We start from the raw sequence: 24,411 nt of genomic DNA, 5'->3' as shown, positions 1-24,411 counted from the left end.
TCAACCCGAGTAGAACGGAATGGAATGGAATGGAATGGAATGGAATGGAATGGAATGGAATGGAATGGACTGGAATTTAATGGAATGGAATGGAATGGAATCGAATGGAATCGAATGGAATCGAATGGAATGGAATGGTATAGAATGGGATGGAATGGAATGGAATGGAATGGAATCGAAAGGAATGGAATGGAATGGAATGGAAGCAACCCGAGTAGAATGGAATGGATTGGAATGGAATGGAATGGAATGGAATGGAATGGAATGGAATGGAATGGAATGGAATCAACCCGAGTAGAATGGAATGGATTGGAATGGAATGGAATGGAATGGAATCGAATGGAATCGAATGGAATGGAATGGAATCTACCCGAGTAGAATGGACAGGATTGGAATGAAATGGATTGGAATGGAATCGAATGGAATGGAATGGAATGGAATGGAATGGATTGGAATGGAATGGAATGGAATGGAATGGAATGGAATGGAATCAACCCGAGTAGAATGGAATGGATTGGAATGGAACGGAATGGAATGGAATGGAATGGAATGCAATGGAATGGAATCAACCCGAGTAGAATGGAATGGATTGGATTGGAATGGAATGGAATGGAATGGAATGGAATGGAATGGAATGGAGTGAAATTTAATGGAATGGAATGGAATGGAATCGAATGGAATCGAATGGAATCGAATGGAATGGAATGGAATAGAATGGAATCAACCCGAGTAGAACGGAATGGAATGGAATGGAATGGAAAGGAATGGAATGGAATGGAATGGAATGGAATGGAATGGAATGGAATCCAATGGAATGGAAAGGAATGGAATGGAATGGAATGGAATGGAATGGATTGGAATGGAATGGAATCGAATCGAATGGAATGGAATGGAATGGAATGGAATGGAATGGAATGGAATGGAATCAACCCGAGTAGAACGGAATGGATTGAAATGGAATGGAATGGAATCGAATGGCATAGAATGGAATGGAATGGAATGGAATGCAATGTAAAGGAATGAATTCAACCAGAGTAGAACGGAATGGAATGGAATGGAATGGAATGGAATGGAATGGAATCAACCCGAGAAGAATGGAATGGATTGGAATGGACTGGAATGGAATGGAATGGAATGGAATGGAATGGAATCAAATCAAGCCGAGTAGAATGGAATGGATAGGAATGGACTGGAATGGAATGGAATGGAATGGAATGGAATGGAATCAAATCAACCCGAGTAGAATGGAATGGATTGGAATGGAATGGAATGGAATGGAATGGAATGGAATGAAATGGAATGGAGTGGAATAGAATGGAATGGAATGGAATGGAATCAACCCGAGTAGAATGGAATGGATTGGAATGGAATGGAATGGAATGGAATGGAATGGAATGGAATCAACCCGAGTAGAATGGAATGGATTGGAATGGACTGGACTGGACTGGAATGGAATGGAATGGAATCAAATCAACCCGAGTAGAGTGGAATGGATTGGAATGGAATGGAATGGAATCGAATGGAATGGAATGGAATGGAATTGAATGGAATGGAATGGAATGGAATGGAATGGAATGGAATTGAATCAACCCGAGTAGAATGGAATGGATTGGAATGGAATGGAATGGAATGGAATCGAATGGAATGGAATGGAATGGAATGGAATGGAATGGAATGGAATGGAATGGAATGGAATGGAATCAACCCGAGTAGAACGGAATGGAATGGAATGGAATGGAATGGAATTTAATGGAATGGAATGGAATGGAAGGGAATTTAAAGGATTGGAATGGAATGGAATCGAATGGAATGGAATGGAATGCAATGGAATGGAACGGAATGGAATGGAATGGAATGGAATGGAATCAACCCGAGTAGAATGGAATGGATTGGAATGGAATGGAATGAAATGGAATCGAATGGAATGGAATGGAATGGAATGGAATGGAATTGAAAGGAAAGGAATGGAATGGAATGGAATGGAATAAAATTTAATGGAATGGAAAGGAATGGAATAGAATGGAATGGAATCGAATGGAATGGAATGGAATGGAATGGAATGGAATGGAATGGAATGGAATCAACCCGAGTAGAATGGAATGGATTGGAATGGAATATAATGGAATGGAATGGAATGGAATGGAATGGAATGGAATCAACCCGAGTAGAATGGAATGGATTGGAATGGACTGGAATGGAATGGAATGGAATGGAACGGAATGGAATGGAATGGAATGGAATGGAATGGAATGTAACAGAATGGAATGGAATGGAATAGATTGGAATCAACCCGAGTAGAACGGAATGGAATGGAATGGAATGGAATGCAATAGAATGGAATGGAATGGAATGGAATGGAATGGAATGGAATGGAATGGAATGGAATGGAATGGAATCGAAAGGAATGGAATGGAATGGAATGGAATGGAATGGAATGGAATGGAACGGAATGGAATCAACCCGAGTAGAATGGAATGGATAGGAATGGACTGGAATGGAATGGAATGGAATGGAATGGAATGGAATGGAATGGAATGGAATGGAATGGAATGGAATGGAATCAACCCGAGTAGAATGGAATGGATTGAAATGGAATGGAATGGAATCGAATGGAATGGAATGGAATGGAATGGAATCAACCCGAGTAGAACGGAATGGATTGGAATGGAATGGAATGGAATGGAATGGAATCGTATGGAATCGAAAGGAATGGAATGGAATGGAATGGAATGGAATGGAATGGAATGGAATGGAATGGAATGGAATGGAATGAAATCAACCCGAGTAGAACGTAATGGAATGGAATGGAATGGAATGGAATGGAAAGGAATGGAATGGAATGGAATGGAATAAAATTTAATGGAATGGAATGGAATGGAATGGAATTGAATGGAATCAACCCGAGTGGAATGGAATGGATTGGAATGGAATGGAATGGAATGGAATGGAATGGAATGGAATGGAATGGAATGGAATCAACCCGAGTAGAATGGAATGGATTGGAATGGAATGGAATGGAATGGAATGGAATGGAATGGAATGGAATGGAATGGAATGGAATGGAATGGAATCAACCCGAGTAGAATGGAATGGATTGAAATGGAATGGAATGGAATCGAATGGAATGGAATGGAATGGAATGGAATCAACCCGAGTAGAACGGAATGGATTGGAATGGAATGGAATGGAATGGAATCGAATGGAATGGAATGGAATGGAATGGAATGGAATGGAATGGAATGGAATGGAATGGAATGAAATCAACCCGAGTACAACGTAATGGAAAGGAATGGAATGGAATGGAAAGGAAAGGAATGGAATGGAATGGAATGGAATAAAATTTAATGGAATGGAATGGAATGGAATGGAACCGAATGGAATGGAGTGGAATGGAATGGAATGGAATGGAATGGAATGGAATCAACACAAGTAGAATGGAATGGATTGGAATGGAATGTAATGGAATGGAATGGAATGGAATGGAATCAACCCGAGTAGAATGGAATGGATTGGAATGCACTGGAATGGAATGGAATGGAATGGAACGGAATGGAATGGAATGGAATGGAATGGAATGTAACGGAATGGAATGGAATGGAATAGATTGGAATCAACCCGAGTAGAACAGAATGGAATGGAATGGAATGGCATGCAATAGAATGGAATGGAATGGAATGGAATGGAATGGAATGGAATGGAATGGAATGGAATCGAAAGGAATGGAATGGAATGGAATGGAATGGAATGGAATGGAATGGAATGGAATGGAATGGAATCAACCCGAGTAGAATGGAATGGATTGGAATGGACTCGACTGGAATGGAATGGAATGGAATGGAATGGAATGGAATGGAATGGAATGGAATCAACCCGAGGAGAATGGAATGGATTGAAATGGAATGGAATGGAATGGAATGGAATGGAATGGAGTGGAATGGAATGGAATGGAATGGAATCAACCTGAGTAGAATGGACAGGATTGGAATGGAATGGAATGGAATGGAATCGAATGGAATCGAATGGAATGGAATGGAATGGAATGGAATGGAATGGAATGGAATGGAATGGAATGGAATGGAATGAAATGGAATGGAATGGAATCAACCCGAGTAGAACGGAATGGAATGGAATGGAATGGAATGGAATGGAATGGAATGGAATGGAATGGAATGGACTGGAATTTAATGGAATGGAATGGAATGGAATCGAATGGAATCGAATGGAATCGAATGGAATGGAATGGTATAGAATGGGATGGAATGGAATGGAATGGAATGGAATCGAATGGAATGGAATGGAATGGAATGGAAGCAACCCGAGTAGAATGGAATGGATTGGAATGGAATGGAATGGAATGGAATGGAATGGAATGGAATGGAATGGAATGGAATGGAATCTACCCGAGTAGAATGGAATGGATTGGAATGGAATGGAATGGAATGGAATCGAATGGAATCGAATGGAATGGAATGGAATCTACCCGAGTAGAATGGACAGGATTGGAATGAAATGGATTGTAATGGAATCGAATGGAATTGAATGGAATGGAATTGAATGGAATGGATTGGAATGGAATGGAATGGAATGGAATGGAATGGAATGGAATCAACCCGAGTAGAATGGAATGGATTGGAATGGAACGGAATGGAATGGAATGGAATGGAATGCAATGGAATGGAATCAACCCGAGTAGAATGGAATGGATTGGATTGGAATGGAATGGAATGGAATCGAACGGAATGGAATGGAATGGAATGGAATGGAATGGAATGGAATGGAATGGAATGAAATTTAATGGAATGGAATGGAATGGAATCGAATGGAATCGAATGGAATCGAATGGAATGGAATGGAATAGAATGGAATCAACCCGAGTAGAACGGAATGGAATGGAATGGAATGGAAAGGAATGGAATGGAATGGAATGGAATGGAATGGAATGGAATCCAATGGAATGGAAAGGAATGGAATGGAATGGAATGGAATGGATTGGAATGGAATGGAATCGAATGGAATGGAATGGAATGGAATGGAATGGAATGGAATGGAATCAACCCGAGTAGAACGGAATGGATTGAAATGGAATGGAATGGAATCGAATGGCATAGAATGGAATGGAATGGAATGGAATGCAATGGAAAGGAATGAATTCAACCAGAGTAGAACGGAATGGAATGGAATGGAATGGAATGGAATGGAATGGAATCAACCCGAGAAGAATGGAATGGATTGGAATGGACTGGAATGGAATGGAATGGAATGGAATGGAATGGAATCAAATCAAGCCGAGTAGAATGGAATGGATAGGAATGGACTGGAATGGAATGGAATGGAATGGAATGGAATGGAATGGAATGGAATGGAATCAAATCAACCCGAGTAGAATGGAATGGATTGGAATGGAATGGAATGGAATGGAATGGAATGGAATGAAATGGAATGGAGTGGAATAGAATGGAATGGAATGGAATGGAATCAACCCGAGTAGAATGGAATGGATTGGAATGGAATGGAATGGAATGGAATGGAATCAACCCGAGTAGAATGGAATGGATTGGAATGGACTGGACTGGACTGGAATGGAATGGAATGGAATCAAATCAACCCGAGTAGAATGGAATGGATTGGAATGGAATGGAATGGAATCGAATGGAATGGAATGCAATGGAATTGAATGGAATGGAATGGAATGGAATGGAATGGAATGGAATGGAATGGAATGGAATGGAATGGAATCAACCCGAGTAGAATGGAATGGATTGGAATGGAATGGAATGGAATGGAATCGAATGGAATGGAATGGAATGGAATGGAATGGAATGGAATGGAATGGAATGGAATGGAATGGAATCGAATGGAATCGAATGGAATGGAATGGAATGGAATGGAATGGAATTGAATGGAATGGAATGGAATGGAATCAACCCGAGTAGAACGGAATGGAATGGAATGGAATGGAATGGAATTTAATGGAATGGAATGGAATGGAAGGGAATTTAAAGGAATGGAATGGAATGGAATCGAATGGAATCGAATGGAATGGAATGGAATGGAATGGAATGGAATTGAATGGAATGGAATGGAATCAACCCGAGTAGAACGGAATGGATTGGAATGGAATGGAATGAAATGGAATCGAATGGAATGGAATGGAATGGAATGGAATGGAATTGAAAGGAAAGGAATGGAATGGAATGGAATGGAATAAAATTTAATGGAATGGAAAGGAATGGAATAGAATGGAATGGAATGGAATGGAATGGAATGGAATGGAATGGAATGGAATGGAATGGAATGGAATGGAATCAACCCGAGTAGAATGGAATGGATTGGAATGGAATATAATGGAATGGAATGGAATGGAATGGAATGGAATGGAATGGAATCAACCCGAGTAGAATGGAATGGATTGGAATGGACTGGAATGGTATGGAATGGAATGGAACGGAATGGAATGGAATGGAATGGAATGTAACGGAATGGAATGGAATGGAATAGATTGGAACCAACCCGAGTAGAACGTAATGGAATGGAATGGAATGGAATGCAATAGAATTGAATGGAATGGAAAGGAATGGAATCAACCCGAGTAGAATGGAATGGATAGGAATGGACTGGAATGGAATGGAATGGAATGGAATGGAATGGAATGGAATGGAATGGAATGGAATGGAATCAACCCGAGTAGAATGGAATGGATTGAAATGGAATGGAATGGAATCGAATGGAATGGAATGGAATGGAATGGAATCAACCCGAGTAGAACGGAATGGATTGGAATGGAATGGAATGGAATGGAATGGAATCGTATGGAATCGAAAGGAATGGAATGGAATGGAATGGAATGGAATGGAATGGTATGGAATGAAATCAACCCGAGTAGAACGTAATGGAATGGAATGGAATGGAATGGAATGGAAAGGAATGGAATGGAATGGAATGGAATAAAATTTAATGGAATGGAATGGAATGGAATGGAATTGAATGGAATCAACCCGAGTTGAATGGAATGGATTGGAATGGAATGGAATGGAATGGAATGGAATGGAATGGAATGGAATGGAATGGAATGGAATGGAATCAACCCGAGTAGAATGGAATGGATTGGAATGGAATGGAATGGAATGGAATGGAATGGAATGGAATGGAATGGAATGGAATGGAATGGAATCAACCCGAGTAGAATGGAATGGATTGAAATGGAATGGAATGGAATCGAATGGAATGGAATGGAATGGAATGGAATCAACCCGAGTAGAACGGAATGGATTGGAATGGAATGGAATGGAATGGAATGGAATGGAATGGAATGGAATGGAATGGAATGGAATGGAATGGAATGGAATGGAATGGAATGAAATCAACCCGAGTACAACGTAATGGAAAGGAATGGAATGGAATGGAAAGGAAAGGAATGGAATGGAATGGAATGGAATAAAATTTAATGGAATGGAATGGAATGGAATGGAACCGAATGGAATGGAGTGGAATGGAATGGAATGGAATGGAATGGAATGGAATCAACACAAGTAGAATGGAATGGATTGGAATGGAATGGAATGGAATGGAATGGAATGGAATGGAATCAACCCGAGTAGAATGGAATGGATTGGAATGCACTGGAATGGAATGGAATGGAATGGAACGGAATGGAATGGAATGGAATGGAATGGAGTGTAACGGAATGGAATGGAATGGAATAGATTGGAATCAACCCGAGTAGAACAGAATGGAATGGAATGGAATGGCATGCAATAGAATGGAATGGAATGGAATGGAATGGAATGGAATGGAATGGAATGGAATGGAATGGAATCGAAAGGAATGGAATGGAATGGAATGGAATGGAATGGAATGGAATGGAATGGAATGGAATGGAATGGAATGGAATCAACCCGAGTAGAATGGAATGGATTGGAATGGACTCGACTGGAATGGAATGGAATGGAATGGAATGGAATGGAATGGAATGGAATGGAATGGAATGGAATGGAATGGAATGGAATCAACCCGAGGAGAATGGAATGGATTGAAATGGAATGGAATGGAATGGAATGGAATGGAATGGAATGGGATGGAATGGAATCAACCCGAGTAGAACGGAATGGATTGGAATGGAATGGAATGGAATGGAATCGTATGGAATCGAAAGGAATGGAATGGAATGGAATGGAATGGAATGGAATGGAATGGAATGGAATGGAATGGAATGGAATGGAATGAAATCAACCCGAGTAGAACGTAATGGAATGGAATGGAATGGAATGGAAAGGAATGGAATGGAATGGAATGGAATAAAATTTAATGGAATGGAATGGAAAGGAATGGAATTGAATGGAATCAACCCGAGTTGAATGGAATGGATTGGAATGGAATGGAATGGAATGGAATGGAATGGAATGGAATGGAATGGAATCAACCCGAGTAGAATGGAATGGATTGGAATGGAATGGAATGGAATGGAATGGAATGGAATGGAATGGAATGGAATCAACCCGAGTAGAATGGAATGGATTGGAATGGAACGGAATGGAATGGAATGGAATGGAATGGAATGCAATGGAATCAACCCGAGTAGAATGGAATGGATTTGATTGGAATGGAATGGAATGGAATAGAACGGAATGGAATGGAATGGAATGGAATGGAATGGAATGGAATGGAATGAAATTTAATGGAATGGAATGGAATGGAATCGAATGGAATCGAATGGAATCGAATGGAATGGAATGGAATAGAATGGAATCAACCCGAGTAGAACGGAATGTAATGGAATGTAATGGAATGGAATGGAATGGAGTGGAATGGAATGGAATGGAATCAACCCGAGTAGAATGGAATGGATTGGAATGGAACGGAATGGAATGGAATGGAAAGGAATGGAATGGAATGGAATGGAATGGAATGGAATGGAATGGAATTGATTGGAATGGAATGGAATCGAATCGAATGGAACGGAATGGAATTTAATGGAATGGAATGGAATGGAATCCAATGGAATGGAATGGAATCGAATGGAATCAACCCGAGTAGAATGGAATGGATTGGAATGGACTGGAATGGAATGGAATGGAATGGAATGGAATCAACCCGAGTAGAACGGAATGGATTGAAATGGAATGGAATGGAATCGAATGGAATAGAAAGGAGTGGAATGGAATGGAATGCAATGGAAAGGAATGAATTCAACCAGAGTAGAACGGAATGGAATGGAATGGAATGGAATGGAATGGAATGGAATGGAATCAACCCGAGTAGAATGGAATGGATTGGAATGGACTGGAATGGAATGGAATGGAATGGAATGGAATCAAATCAAGCCGAGTAGAATGGAATGGATTGGAATGGACTGGAATGGAATGGAATGGAATGGAATGGAATGGAATGGAATGGAATGGAATGGAATGGAATGGAATCAAATCAACCCGAGTAGAATGGAATGGATTGGAATGGAATGGAATGGAATGGAATGGAATGAAATGGAATCAACCCGAGTAGAACGGAATGGAATGGAATGGAATGGAATGGAATGGAATGGAATGGAATGGAATGGAATGGAATGGAATCAACCGGAGTAGAATGGAATGGATTGAAATGGAATGGAATGGAATCGAATGGAATGGAATGGAATGGAATGGAATCAACCCGAGTAGAACGGAATGGATTGGAATGGAATGGATTGGAATGGAATCGAATGGAATGGAATGGAATGGAATGGAATGGAATGGAATGGAATGGAATGGAATGGAATGAAATCAACCCGAGTAGAACGTAATGGAATGGAATGGAGTGGAATGGAAAGGAAAGGAATGGAATGGAATGGAATGGAATAAAATTTAATGGAATGGAATGGAATGGAATGGAATGGAATGGAATGGAATGGAATGGAATCAACCCGAGGAGAATGGAATGGATTGAAATGGAATGGAATGGAATGGAATGGAATGGAATGGAATGGGATGGAATGGAATCAACCCGAGTAGAACGGAATGGATTGGAATGGAATGGAATGGAATGGAATCGTATGGAATCGAAAGGAATGGAATGGAATGGAATGGAATGGAATGGAATGGAATGGAATGGAATGGAATGGAATGGAATGGAATGAAATCAACCCGAGTAGAACGTAATGGAATGGAATGGAATGGAAAGGAATGGAATGGAATGGAATGGAATAAAATTTAATGGAATGGAATGGAATGGAATGGAATTGAATGGAATCAACCCGAGTTGAATGGAATGGATTGGAATGGAATGGAATGGAATGGAATGGAATGGAATGGAATGGAATGGAATCAACCCGAGTAGAATGGAATGGATTGGAATGGAATGGAATGGAATGGAATGGAATGGAATGGAATGGAATGGAATGGAATGGAATCAACCCGAGTAGAATGGAATGGATTGGAATGGAACGGAATGGAATGGAATGGAATGGAATGGAATGCAATGGAATCAACCCGAGTAGAATGGAATGGATTTGATTGGAATGGAATGGAATGGAATAGAACGGAATGGAATGGAATGGAATGGAATGGAATGGAATGGAATGGAATGAAATTTAATGGAATGAAATGGAATGGAATCGAATGGAATCGAATGGAATCGAATGGAATGGAATGGAATAGAATGGAATCAACCCGAGTAGAACGGAATGGAATGGAATGGAATGGAATGGAATGGAATGGAATGGAATTGAATGGAATGGAATGGAATGGAATCAACCCGAGTAGAATGGAATGGATTGGAATGGAACGGAATGGAATGGAATGGAAAGGAGTGGAATGGAATGGAATGGAATGGAATGGAATTGATTGGAATGGAATGGAATCGAATCGAATGGAACGGAATGGAATTTAATGGAATGGAATGGAATGGAATCCAATGGAATGGAACGGAATCGAATGGAATCAACCCGAGTAGAATTGAATGGATTGGAATGGACTGGAATGGAATGGAATGGAATGGAATGGAATCAACCCGAGTAGAACGGAATGGATTGAAATGGAATGGAATGGAATCGAATGGAATAGAAAGGAGTGGAATGGAATGGAATGCAATGGAAAGGAATGAATTCAACCAGAGTAGAACGGAATGGAATGGAATGGAATGGAATGGAATGGAATGGAATGGAATCAACCCGAGTAGAATGGAATGGATTGGAATGGACTGGAATGGAATGGAATGGAATGGAATGGAATCAAATCAAGCCGAGTAGAATGGAATGGATTGGAATGGACTGGAATGGAATGGAATGGAATAGAATGGAATGGAATGGAATGGAATGGAATGGAATCAAATCAACCCGAGTAGAATGGAATGGATTGGAATGGAATGGAATGGAATGGAATGGAATGAAATGGAATCAACCCGAGTAGAACGGAATGGAATGGAATGGAATGGAATGGAATGGAATGGAATGGAATGGAATGGAATGGAATGGAATGGAATGGAATCAACCCGAGTAGAATGGAATGGATTGAAATGGAATGGAATGGAATCGAATGGAATGGAATGGAATGGAATGGAATCAACCCGAGTAGAACGGAATGGATTGGAATGGAATGGATTGGAATGGAATCGAATGGAATGGAATGGAATGGAATGGAATGGAATGGAATGGAATGGAATGGAATGAAATCAACCCGAGTAGAACGTAATGGAATGGAATGGAGTGGAATGGAAAGGAAAGGAATGGAATGGAATGGAATGGAATAAAATTTAATGGAATGGAATGGAATGGAATGGAATGGAATGGAATGGAATGGAATCGAATGGAATGGAATGGAATGGAATGGAATGGAATGGAATGGAATGGAATCAACCCGAGAAGAATGGAATGGATTGGAATGGAATGGAATGGAATGGAATGGAATGGAATGGAATGGAATGGAATGGAATCAACCCGAGTAGAATGGAATGGATTGGAATGGACTGGAATGGAATGGAATGGAATGGAACGGAATGGAATGGAATGGAAAGGAATGGAATGGAATGTAACGGAATGGAATGGAATGGAATAGATTGGAATCAACCCGAGTAGAACGTAATGGAATGGAATGGAATGGAATGCAATAGAATGGAATGGAATGGAATGGAATGGAATGGAATGGAATGGAATGGAATGGAATGGAATGGAATGGAATCGAAAGGAATGGAATGGAATGCAATGGAATGGAATGGAATGGAATGGAAAGGAATGGAATCAACCCGAGTAGAATTGAATGGATTGGAATGGACTGGAATGGAATGGAATGGAATGGAATGGAATGGAATGGAATGGAATGGAATGGAATAGAATCAACCCGAGTAGAACGGAATGGAATGGAATGGAATCGAATGGAATGGAATGGAATGGAATGGAATGGAATGGAATGGAATGGAATGGAATCAACCCGAGTAGAATGGACAGGATTGGAATGGAATGGAATGGAATGGAATCGAATGGAATCGAATGGAAAGGAATGGAATGGAATGGAATGGAATCAACGCGAGTAGAACGGAATGGAATGGAATGGAATGGAATGGAATGGAATGGAATGGAATGGAATGGAATGGAATGGACTGGAATTTAATGGAATGGAATGGAATGGAATCGAATGGAATCGAATGGAATCGAATGGAATGGAATGGTATAGAATGGGATGCAATGGAATGGAATGGAATGGAATCGAATGGAATGGAATGGAATGGAATGGAAGCAACCCGAGTAGAATGGAATGGATTGGAATGGAATGGAATGGAATGGAATGGAATGGAATGGAATGGAATGGAATGGAATGGAATGGAATGGAATCAACCCGAGTAGAATGGAATGGATTGGAATGGAATGGAATGGAATGGAATGGAATGGAATGGAATCAACCCGAGAAGAATGGAATGGATTGGAATGGAATGGAATGGAATGGAATGGAATGAAATGGAATGGAGTTCAATACAATGGAATGCAATGGAATGGAATCAACCCGAGTAGAATGGAACGGATTGGAATGGACTGGAATGGAATGGAATGGAATGGAATGGAATCAAATCAACCCGAGTAGAATGGAATGGATTGGAATGGAATGGAATGGAATGGAATGGAATGGAATGGAATGGAATGGAATGGAATGGAATGGAATTGAATGGAATGGAATGGAATGGAATGGAATGGAATGGAATGGAATGGAATCAACCCGAGTAGAATGGAATGGATTGGAATGGAATGGAATCGAATGGAATGGAATGGAATGGAATGGAATGGAATGGAATGGAATGGAATGGAATGGAATGGAATGGAATGGAATCAACCCGAGTAGAACGGAATGGAATGGAATGGAATGGAATGGAATGGAATGGAATGGAATGGAATGGAATTTAATGGGATGGAATCGAATGGAATCGAATGGAATCGAATGGAATCGAATGGAATGGAATGGAATGGAATGGAATGGAATGGAATGGAATGGAATGGAATTGATTGGAATGGAATGGAATCGAATCGAATGGAACGGAATGGAATTTAATGGAATGGAATGGAATGGAATCCAATGGAATGGAATGGAATCGAATGGAATCAACCCGAGTAGAATGGAATGGATTGGAATGGACTGGAATGGAATGGAATGGAATGGAATGGAATCAACCCGAGTAGAACGGAATGGATTGAAATGGAATGGAATGGAATCGAATGGAATAGAAAGGAGTGGAATGGAATGGAATGCAATGGAAAGGAATGAATTCAACCAGAGTAGAACGGAATGGAATGGAATGGAATGGAATGGAATGGAATGGAATGGAATCAACCCGAGTAGAATGGAATGGATTGGAATGGACTGGAATGGAATGGAATGGAATGGAATGGAATCAAATCAAGCCGAGTAGAATGGAATGGATTGGAATGGACTGGAATGGAATGGAATGGAATGGAATGGAATGGAATGGAATGGAATGGAATGGAATCAAATCAACCCGAGTAGAATGGAATGGATTGGAATGGAATGGAATGGAATGGAATGGAATGAAATGGAATCAACCCGAGTAGAACGGAATGGAATGGAATGGAATGGAATGGAATGGAATGGAATGGAATGGAATGGAATGGAATGGAATCAACCGGAGTAGAATGGAATGGATTGAAATGGAATGGAATGGAATCGAATGGAATGGAATGGAATGGAATGGAATCAACCCGAGTAGAACGGAATGGATTGGAATGGAATGGATTGGAATGGAATCGAATGGAATGGAATGGAATGGAATGGAATGGAATGGAATGGAATGGAATGGAATGAAATCAACCCGAGTAGAACGTAATGGAATGGAATGGAGTGGAATGGAAAGGAAAGGAATGGAATGGAATGGAATGGAATAAAATTTAATGGAATGGAATGGAATGGAATGGAATGGAATGGAATGGAATGGAATGGAATCAACCCGAGGAGAATGGAATGGATTGAAATGGAATGGAATGGAATGGAATGGAATGGAATGGAATGGGATGGAATGGAATCAACCCGAGTAGAACGGAATGGATTGGAATGGAATGGAATGGAATGGAATCGTATGGAATCGAAAGGAATGGAATGGAATGGAATGGAATGGAATGGAATGGAATGGAATGGAATGGAATGGAATGGAATGAAATCAACCCGAGTAGAACGTAATGGAATGGAATGGAATGGAAAGGAATGGAATGGAATGGAATGGAATAAAATTTAATGGAATGGAATGGAATGGAATGGAATTGAATGGAATCAACCCGAGTTGAATGGAATGGATTGGAATGGAATGGAATGGAATGGAATGGAATGGAATGGAATGGAATGGAATCAACCCGAGTAGAATGGAATGGATTGGAATGGAATGGAATGGAATGGAATGGAATGGAATGGAATGGAATGGAATCAACCCGAGTAGAATGGAATGGATTGGAATGGAACGGAATGGAATGGAATGGAATGGAATGGAATGCAATGGAATCAACCCGAGTAGAATGGAATGGATTTGATTGGAATGGAATGGAATGGAATAGAACGGAATGGAATGGAATGGAATGGAATGGAATGGAATGGAATGGAATGAAAGTTAATGGAATGAAATGGAATGGAATCGAATGGAATCGAATGGAATCGAATGGAATGGAATGGAATAGAATGGAATCAACCCGAGTAGAACGGAATGGAATGGAATGGAATGGAATGGAATGGAATGGAATGGAATGGAATGGAATCAACCCGAGTAGAATGGAATGGATTGGAATGGAACGGAATGGAATGGAATGGAAAGGAGTGGAATGGAATGGAATGGAATGGAATGGAATTGATTGGAATGGAATGGAATCGAATCGAATGGAACGGAATGGAATTTAATGGAATGGAATGGAATGGAATCCAATGGAATGGAATGGAATCGAATGGAATCAACCCGAGTAGAATTGAATGGATTGGAATGGACTGGAATGGAATGGAATGGAATGGAATGGAATCAACCCGAGTAGAACGGAATGGATTGAAATGGAATGGAATGGAATCGAATGGAATAGAAAGGAGTGGAATGGAATGGAATGCAATGGAAAGGAATGAATTCAACCAGAGTAGAACGGAATGGAATGGAATGGAATGGAATGGAATGGAATGGAATGGAATCAACCCGAGTAGAATGGAATGGATTGGAATGGACTGGAATGGAATGGAATGGAATGGAATGGAATCAAATCAAGCCGAGTAGAATGGAATGGATTGGAATGGACTGGAATGGAATGGAATGGAATAGAATGGAATGGAATGGAATGGAATGGAATGGAATCAAATCAACCCGAGTAGAATGGAATGGATTGGAATGGAATGGAATGGAATGGAATGGAATGAAATGGAATCAACCCGAGTAGAACGGAATGGAATGGAATGGAATGGAATGGAATGGAATGGAATGGAATGGAATGGAATGGAATGGAATGGAATGGAATCAACCCGAGTAGAATGGAATGGATTGAAATGGAATGGAATGGAATCGAATGGAATGGAATGGAATGGAATGGAATCAACCCGAGTAGAACGGAATGGATTGGAATGGAATGGATTGGAATGGAATCGAATGGAATGGAATGGAATGGAATGGAATGGAATGGAATGGAATGGAATGAAATCAACCCGAGTAGAACGTAATGGAATGGAATGGAGTGGAATGGAAAGGAAAGGAATGGAATGGAATGGAATGGAATAAAATTTAATGGAATGGAATGGAATGGAATGGAATGGAATGGAATGGAATGGAATCGAATGGAATGGAATGGAATGGAATGGAATGGAATGGAATGGAATGGAATCAAATCAAGCCGAGTAGAATGGAATGGATTGGAATGGACTGGAATGGAATGGAATGGAATGGAATGGAATGGAATGGAATGGAATGGAATGGAATGGAATCAAATCAACCCGAGTAGAATGGAATGGATTGGAATGGAATGGAATGGAATGGAATGGAATGAAATGGAATCAACCCGAGTAGAACGGAATGGAATGGAATGGAATGGAATGGAATGGAATGGAATGGAATGGAATGGAATGGAATGGAATCAACCGGAGTAGAATGGAATGGATTGAAATGGAATGGAATGGAATCGAATGGAATGGAATGGAATGGAATGGAATCAACCCGAGTAGAACGGAATGGATTGGAATGGAATGGATTGGAATGGAATCGAATGGAATGGAATGGAATGGAATGGAATGGAATGGAATGGAATGGAATGAAATCAACCCGAGTAGAACGTAATGGAATGGAATGGAGTGGAATGGAAAGGAAAGGAATGGAATGGAATGGAATGGAATAAAATTTAATGGAATGGAATGGAATGGAATGGAATGGAATGGAATGGAATGGAATGGAATCAACCCGAGGAGAATGGAATGGATTGAAATGGAATGGAATGGAATGGAATGGAATGGAATGGAATGGGATGGAATGGAATCAACCCGAGTAGAACGGAATGGATTGGAATGGAATGGAATGGAATGGAATCGTATGGAATCGAAAGGAATGGAATGGAATGGAATGGAATGGAATGGAATGGAATGGAATGGAATGGAATGGAATGGAATGAAATCAACCCGAGTAGAACGTAATGGAATGGAATGGAATGGAAAGGAATGGAATGGAATGGAATGGAATAAAATTTAATGGAATGGAATGGAATGGAATGGAATTGAATGGAATCAACCCGAGTTGAATGGAATGGATTGGAATGGAATGGAATGGAATGGAATGGAATGGAATGGAATGGAATGGAATCAACCCGAGTAGAATGGAATGGATTGGAATGGAATGGAATGGAATGGAATGGAATGGAATGGAATGGAATGGAATCAACCCGAGTAGAATGGAATGGATTGGAATGGAACGGAATGGAATGGAATGGAATGGAATGGAATGCAATGGAATCAACCCGAGTAGAATGGAATGGATTTGATTGGAATGGAATGGAATGGAATAGAACGGAATGGAATGGAATGGAATGGAATGGAATGGAATGGAATGGAATGAAAGTTAATGGAATGAAATGGAATGGAATCGAATGGAATCGAATGGAATCGAATGGAATGGAATGGAATAGAATGGAATCAACCCGAGTAGAACGGAATGGAATGGAATGGAATGGAATGGAATGGAATGGAATGGAATGGAATGGAATCAACCCGAGTAGAATGGAATGGATTGGAATGGAACGGAATGGAATGGAATGGAAAGGAGTGGAATGGAATGGAATGGAATGGAATGGAATTGATTGGAATGGAATGGAATCGAATCGAATGGAACGGAATGGAATTTAATGGAATGGAATGGAATGGAATCCAATGGAATGGAATGGAATCGAATGGAATCAACCCGAGTAGAATTGAATGGATTGGAATGGACTGGAATGGAATGGAATGGAATGGAATGGAATCAACCCGAGTAGAACGGAATGGATTGAAATGGAATGGAATGGAATCGAATGGAATAGAAAGGAGTGGAATGGAATGGAATGCAATGGAAAGGAATGAATTCAACCAGAGTAGAACGGAATGGAATGGAATGGAATGGAATGGAATGGAATGGAATGGAATCAACCCGAGTAGAATGGAATGGATTGGAATGGACTGGAATGGAATGGAATGGAATGGAATGGAATCAAATCAAGCCGAGTAGAATGGAATGGATTGGAATGGACTGGAATGGAATGGAATGGAATAGAATGGAATGGAATGGAATGGAATGGAATGGAATCAAATCAACCCGAGTAGAATGGAATGGATTGGAATGGAATGGAATGGAATGGAATGGAATGAAATGGAATCAACCCGAGTAGAACGGAATGGAATGGAATGGAATGGAATGGAATGGAATGGAATGGAATGGAATGGAATGGAATGGAATGGAATGGAATCAACCCGAGTAGAATGGAATGGATTGAAATGGAATGGAATGGAATCGAATGGAATGGAATGGAATGGAATGGAATCAACCCGAGTAGAACGGAATGGATTGGAATGGAATGGATTGGAATGGAATCGAATGGAATGGAATGGAATGGAATGGAATGGAATGGAATGGAATGGAATGAAATCAACCCGAGTAGAACGTAATGGAATGGAATGGAGTGGAATGGAAAGGAAAGGAATGGAATGGAATGGAATGGAATAAAATTTAATGGAATGGAATGGAATGGAATGGAATGGAATGGAATGGAATGGAATCGAATGGAATGGAATGGAATGGAATGGAATGGAATGGAATGGAATGGAATCAACCCGAGAAGAATGGAATGGATTGGAATGGAATGGAATGGAATGGAATGGAATGGAATGGAATGGAATGGAATGGAATCAACCCGAGTAGAATGGAATGGATTGGAATGGACTGGAATGGAATGGAATGGAATGGAACGGAATGGAATGGAATGGAAAGGAATGGAATGGAATGTAACGGAATGGAATGGAATGGAATAGATTGGAATCAACCCGAGTAGAACGTAATGGAATGGAATGGAATGGAATGCAATAGAATGGAATGGAATGGAATGGAATGGAATGGAATGGAATGGAATGGAATGGAATGGAATGGAATCGAAAGGAATGGAATGGAATGCAATGGAATGGAATGGAATGGAATGGAAAGGAATGGAATCAACCCGAGTAGAATTGAATGGATTGGAATGGACTGGAATGGAATGGAATGGAATGGAATGGAATGGAATGGAATGGAATGGAATGGAATGGAATAGAATCAACCCGAGTAGAACGGAATGGAATGGAATGGAATCGAATGGAATGGAATGGAATGGAATGGAATGGAATGGAATGGAATGGAATGGAATCAACCCGAGTAGAATGGACAGGATTGGAATGGAATGGAATGGAATGGAATCGAATGGAATCGAATGGAAAGGAATGGAATGGAATGGAATGGAATCAACGCGAGTAGAACGGAATGGAATGGAATGGAATGGAATGGAATGGAATGGAATGGAATGGAATGGAATGGAATGGACTGGAATTTAATGGAATGGAATGGAATGGAATCGAATGGAATCGAATGGAATCGAATGGAATGGAATGGTATAGAATGGGATGCAATGGAATGGAATGGAATGGAATCGAATGGAATGGAATGGAATGGAATGGAAGCAACCCGAGTAGAATGGAATGGATTGGAATGGAATGGAATGGAATGGAATGGAATGGAATGGAATGGAATGGAATGGAATGGAATGGAATGGAATCAACCCGAGTAGAATGGAATGGATTGGAATGGAATGGAATGGAATGGAATGGAATGGAATGGAATCAACCCGAGAAGAATGGAATGGATTGGAATGGAATGGAATGGAATGGAATGGAATGAAATGGAATGGAGTTCAATACAATGGAATGGAATGGAATGGAATCAACCCGAGTAGAATGGAACGGATTGGAATGGACTGGAATGGAATGGAATGGAATGGAATGGAATCAAATCAACCCGAGTAGAATGGAATGGATTGGAATGGAATGGAATGGAATGGAATGGAATGGAATGGAATGGAATGGAATGGAATGGAATGGAATGGAATGGAATGGAATGGAATGGAATGGAATGGAATCAACCCGAGTAGAATGGAATGGATTGGAATGGAATGGAATCGAATGGAATGGAATGGAATGGAATGGAATGGAATGGAATGGAATGGAATGGAATGGAATGGAATGGAATCAACCCGAGTAGAACGGAATGGAATGGAATGGAATGGAATGGAATGGAATGGAATGGAATGGAATGGAATGGAATTTAATGGGATGGAATCGAATGGAATCGAATGGAATCGAATGGAATCGAATGGAATCGAATGGAATGGAATGGAATGGAATGGAATGGAATGGAATGGAATGGAATGAAATCAACCCGAGTAGAACGTAATGGAATGGAATGGAGTGGAATGGAAAGGAAAGGAAAGGAATGGAATGGAATGGAATAAAATTTAATGGCATGGAATGGAATGGAATGGAATGGAATGGAATGGAATGGAATGGAATCGAATGGAATGGAATGGAATGGAATGGAATGGAATGGAATGGAATGGAATGGAATCAACCCGAGTAGAATGGAATGGATTGGAATGGAATGGAATGGAATGGAATGGAATGGAATGGAATGGAATGGAATCAACCCGAGTAGAATGGAATGGATTGGAATGGACTGGAATGGAATGGAATGGAATGGAACGGAATGGAATGGAATGGAATGGAATGTAACGGAATGGAATGGAATGGAATAGATTGGAATCAACCCGAGTAGAACGTAATGGAATGGAATGGAATGGAATGCAATAGAATGGAATGGAATGGAATGGAATGGAATGGAATGGAATGGAATGGAATGGAATGGAATGGAATGGAATGGAATCGAAAGGAATGGAATGGAATGCAATGGAATGGAATGGAATGGAATGGAACGGAATGGAATCAACCCGAGTAGAATTGAATGGATTGGAATGGACTGGAATGGAATGGAATGGAATGGAATGGAATGGAATGGAATAGAATCAACCCGAGTAGAACGGAATAGAATGGAATGGAATCGAATGGAATGGAATGGAATGGAATGGAATGGAATGGAATGGAATGGAATGGAATCAACCCGAGTAGAATGGACAGGATTGGAATGGAATGGAATGGAATGGAATCGAATGGAATCGAATGGAATGGAATGGAATGGAATGGAATGGAATGGAATGGAATGAAATGGAATGGAATGGAATCAACCCGAGTAGAACGGAATGGAATGGAATGGAATGGAATGGAATGGAATGGAATGGAATGGAATGGAATGGAATGGAATGGAATGGAATGGAATTTAATGGAATGGAATGGAATGGAATCGAATGGAATCGAATGGAATCGAATGGAATGGAATGGTATAGAATGGGATGAAATGGAATGGAATGGAATGGAATCGAATGGAATGGAATGGAATGGAATGGAAGCAACCCGAGTAGAATGGAATGGATTGGAATGGAATGGAATGGAATGGAATGGAATGGAATGGAATGGAATGGAATGGAATGGAATGGAATCAACCCGAGTAGAATGGAATGGATTGGAATGGAATGGAATGGAATGGAATCGAATGGAATCGAATGGAATGGAATGGAATCTACCCGAGTAGAATGGAATGGATTGGAATGAAATGGATTGGAATGGAATCGAATGGAATGGAATGGAATGGAATGGAATCAACCCGAGAAGAATGGAATGGATTGGAATGGAATGGAATGGTATGGAATGGAATGAAATGGAATGGAGTTCAATACAATGGAATGGAATGGAATGGAATCAACCCGAGTAGAATGGAATGGATTGGAATGGACTGGAATGGAATGGAATGGAATGGAATGGAATCAAATCAACCCGAGTAGAATGGAATGGATTGGAATGGAATGGAATGGAATGGAATGGAATGGAATGGAATGGAATTGAATGGAATGGAATGGAATGGAATGGAATGGAATGGAATGGAATGGAATTGAATGGAATGGAATGGAATGGAATGGAATGGAATGGAATGGAATGGAATCAACCCGAGTAGAATGGAATGGATTGGAATGGAATGGAATGGAATGGAATCGAATGGAATCGAATGGAATGGAATGGAATGGAATGGAATGGAATGGAATGGAATGGAATGGAATGGAATCAACCCGAGTAGAACGGAATGGAATGGAATGGAATGGAATGGAATGGAATGGAATGGAATGGAATGGAATGGAATGGAATGGAATGGATTTTAATGGAATGGAATCGAATGGAATCGAATGGAATCGAATGGAATGGAATGGAATGGAAAGGAATAGAATGGAATGGAATGGAATGGAATGGAATGGAATGGAATGGAATGGAATGGAATGGAACGGAATGGAATGGAATGGAATGGAATCAACCCGAGTAGAATGGAATGGATTGGAATGGAATGGAATGGAATGGAATGGAATGGAATGGAATGGAATCAACCCGAGTAGAATGGAATGGATTGGAATGGATTGGAATGGAATGGAATCGAATGGAATTGAATGGAATGGAAAGGAATGGAAAGGAATGGAATGGAATGGAATGGAATGGAATCTACCCGAGTAGAATGGAATGGATTGGAATGGAATGGATTGGAATGGAATGGAATGGAATGGAATGGAATGGAATGGAATGGAATGGAATAGAATGGAATGGAATCAACCCGAGTAGAACGGAATGGAATGGAATGGAATGGAATGGAATGGAATCAACCCGAGTAGAATGGAATGGATTGGAATGGACTGGAATGGAATTTAATGGAATGGAATCAATCCGAGTAGAATGGAATGGAATGGAATGGAATGAATTCAATGTAATAGAATGGAATTGCATCAACCCGCGTTGAACGGAATGGAACGGAATGGAAAGGAAAGGAACGGAACGGAATGGAACGGAATCAACCCGGGCAGATCGGAACGGGATGGGACGGGAGGGACGGTACGGGACGGGTCGGGGTGGGACGGAATGGAACGGAACGGAACGGCATGGAATCAACCAGAGTAGAATGGAATGGAATGGAATGGAATGGAATGGAATGGAATGGAATGGAATGGAATAGAATAGAATGGAATTGAATCAACCCGTGTGGAACGGAATGGAACGGAACGGAAAGGAACGGAACGGAATGGAATGGAATCAAACGGAGAAAAACGGCACTGGTCGGGACGGGACGGGACGGGATGGGACGGGACGGGACGGGACGGAAGAGAACGGAATGGAACTCAATGGAGTCAACCCGAGTAGAAAGGAACGGAATGGAATGGAATGGAATGAAATCAACACGAGTAGAATGGAATGGATTGGATTGGAATGGAATGGAATGGAATGGAATGGAATGGAATGGAATGGAATTTAATGGGATGTAATCGAATGGAATCGAATGGAATCGAATGGAATCGAATGGAATCGAATGGAATGGAATGGAATGGAATGGAATGGAATGGAATGGAATGGAATGAAATCAACCCGAGTAGAACGTAATGGAATGGAATGGAGTGGAATGGAAAGGAAAGGAAAGGAATGGAATGGAATGGAATAAAATTTAATGGCATGGAATGGAATGGAATGGAATGGAATGGAATGGAATGGAATGGAATCGAATGGAATGGAATGGAATGGAATGGAATGGAATGGAATGGAATGGAATGGAATCAACCCGAGTAGAATGGAATGGATTGGAATGGAATGGAATGGAATGGAATGGAATGGAATGGAATGGAATGGAATGGAATCAACCCGAGTAGAATGGAATGGATTGGAATGGACTGGAATGGAATGGAATGGAATGGAACGGAATGGAATGGAATGGAATGGAATGTAACGGAATGGAATGGAATGGAATAGATTGGAATCAACCCGAGTAGAACGTAATGGAATGGAATGGAATGGAATGCAATAGAATGGAATGGAATGGAATGGAATGGAATGGAATGGAATGGAATGGAATGGAATGGAATCGAAAGGAATGGAATGGAATGCAATGGAATGGAATGGAATGGAATGGAACGGAATGGAATCAACCCAAGTAGAATTGAATGGATTGGAATGGACTGGAATGGAATGGAATGGAATGGAATGGAATGGAATGGAATAGAATCAACCCGAGTAGAACGGAATAGAATGGAATGGAATCGAATGGAATGGAATGGAATGGAATGGAATGGAATGGAATGGAATGGAATGGAATGGAATCAACCCGAGTAGAATGGACAGGATTGGAATGGAATGGAATGGAATGGAATCGAATGGAATCGAATGGAATGGAATGGAATGGAATGGAATGGAATGGAATGGAATGAAATGGAATGGAATGGAATCAACCCGAGTAGAACGGAATGGAATGGAATGG

The sequence above is a fragment of the Gorilla gorilla genome, chromosome 17, assembly GCF_029281585.2.
Source record: "Gorilla gorilla gorilla isolate KB3781 chromosome 17, NHGRI_mGorGor1-v2.1_pri, whole genome shotgun sequence".
Classification (NCBI taxonomy): domain Eukaryota; kingdom Metazoa; phylum Chordata; class Mammalia; order Primates; family Hominidae; genus Gorilla; species Gorilla gorilla.
Note: the sequence above shows the minus strand (reverse complement) of the source record.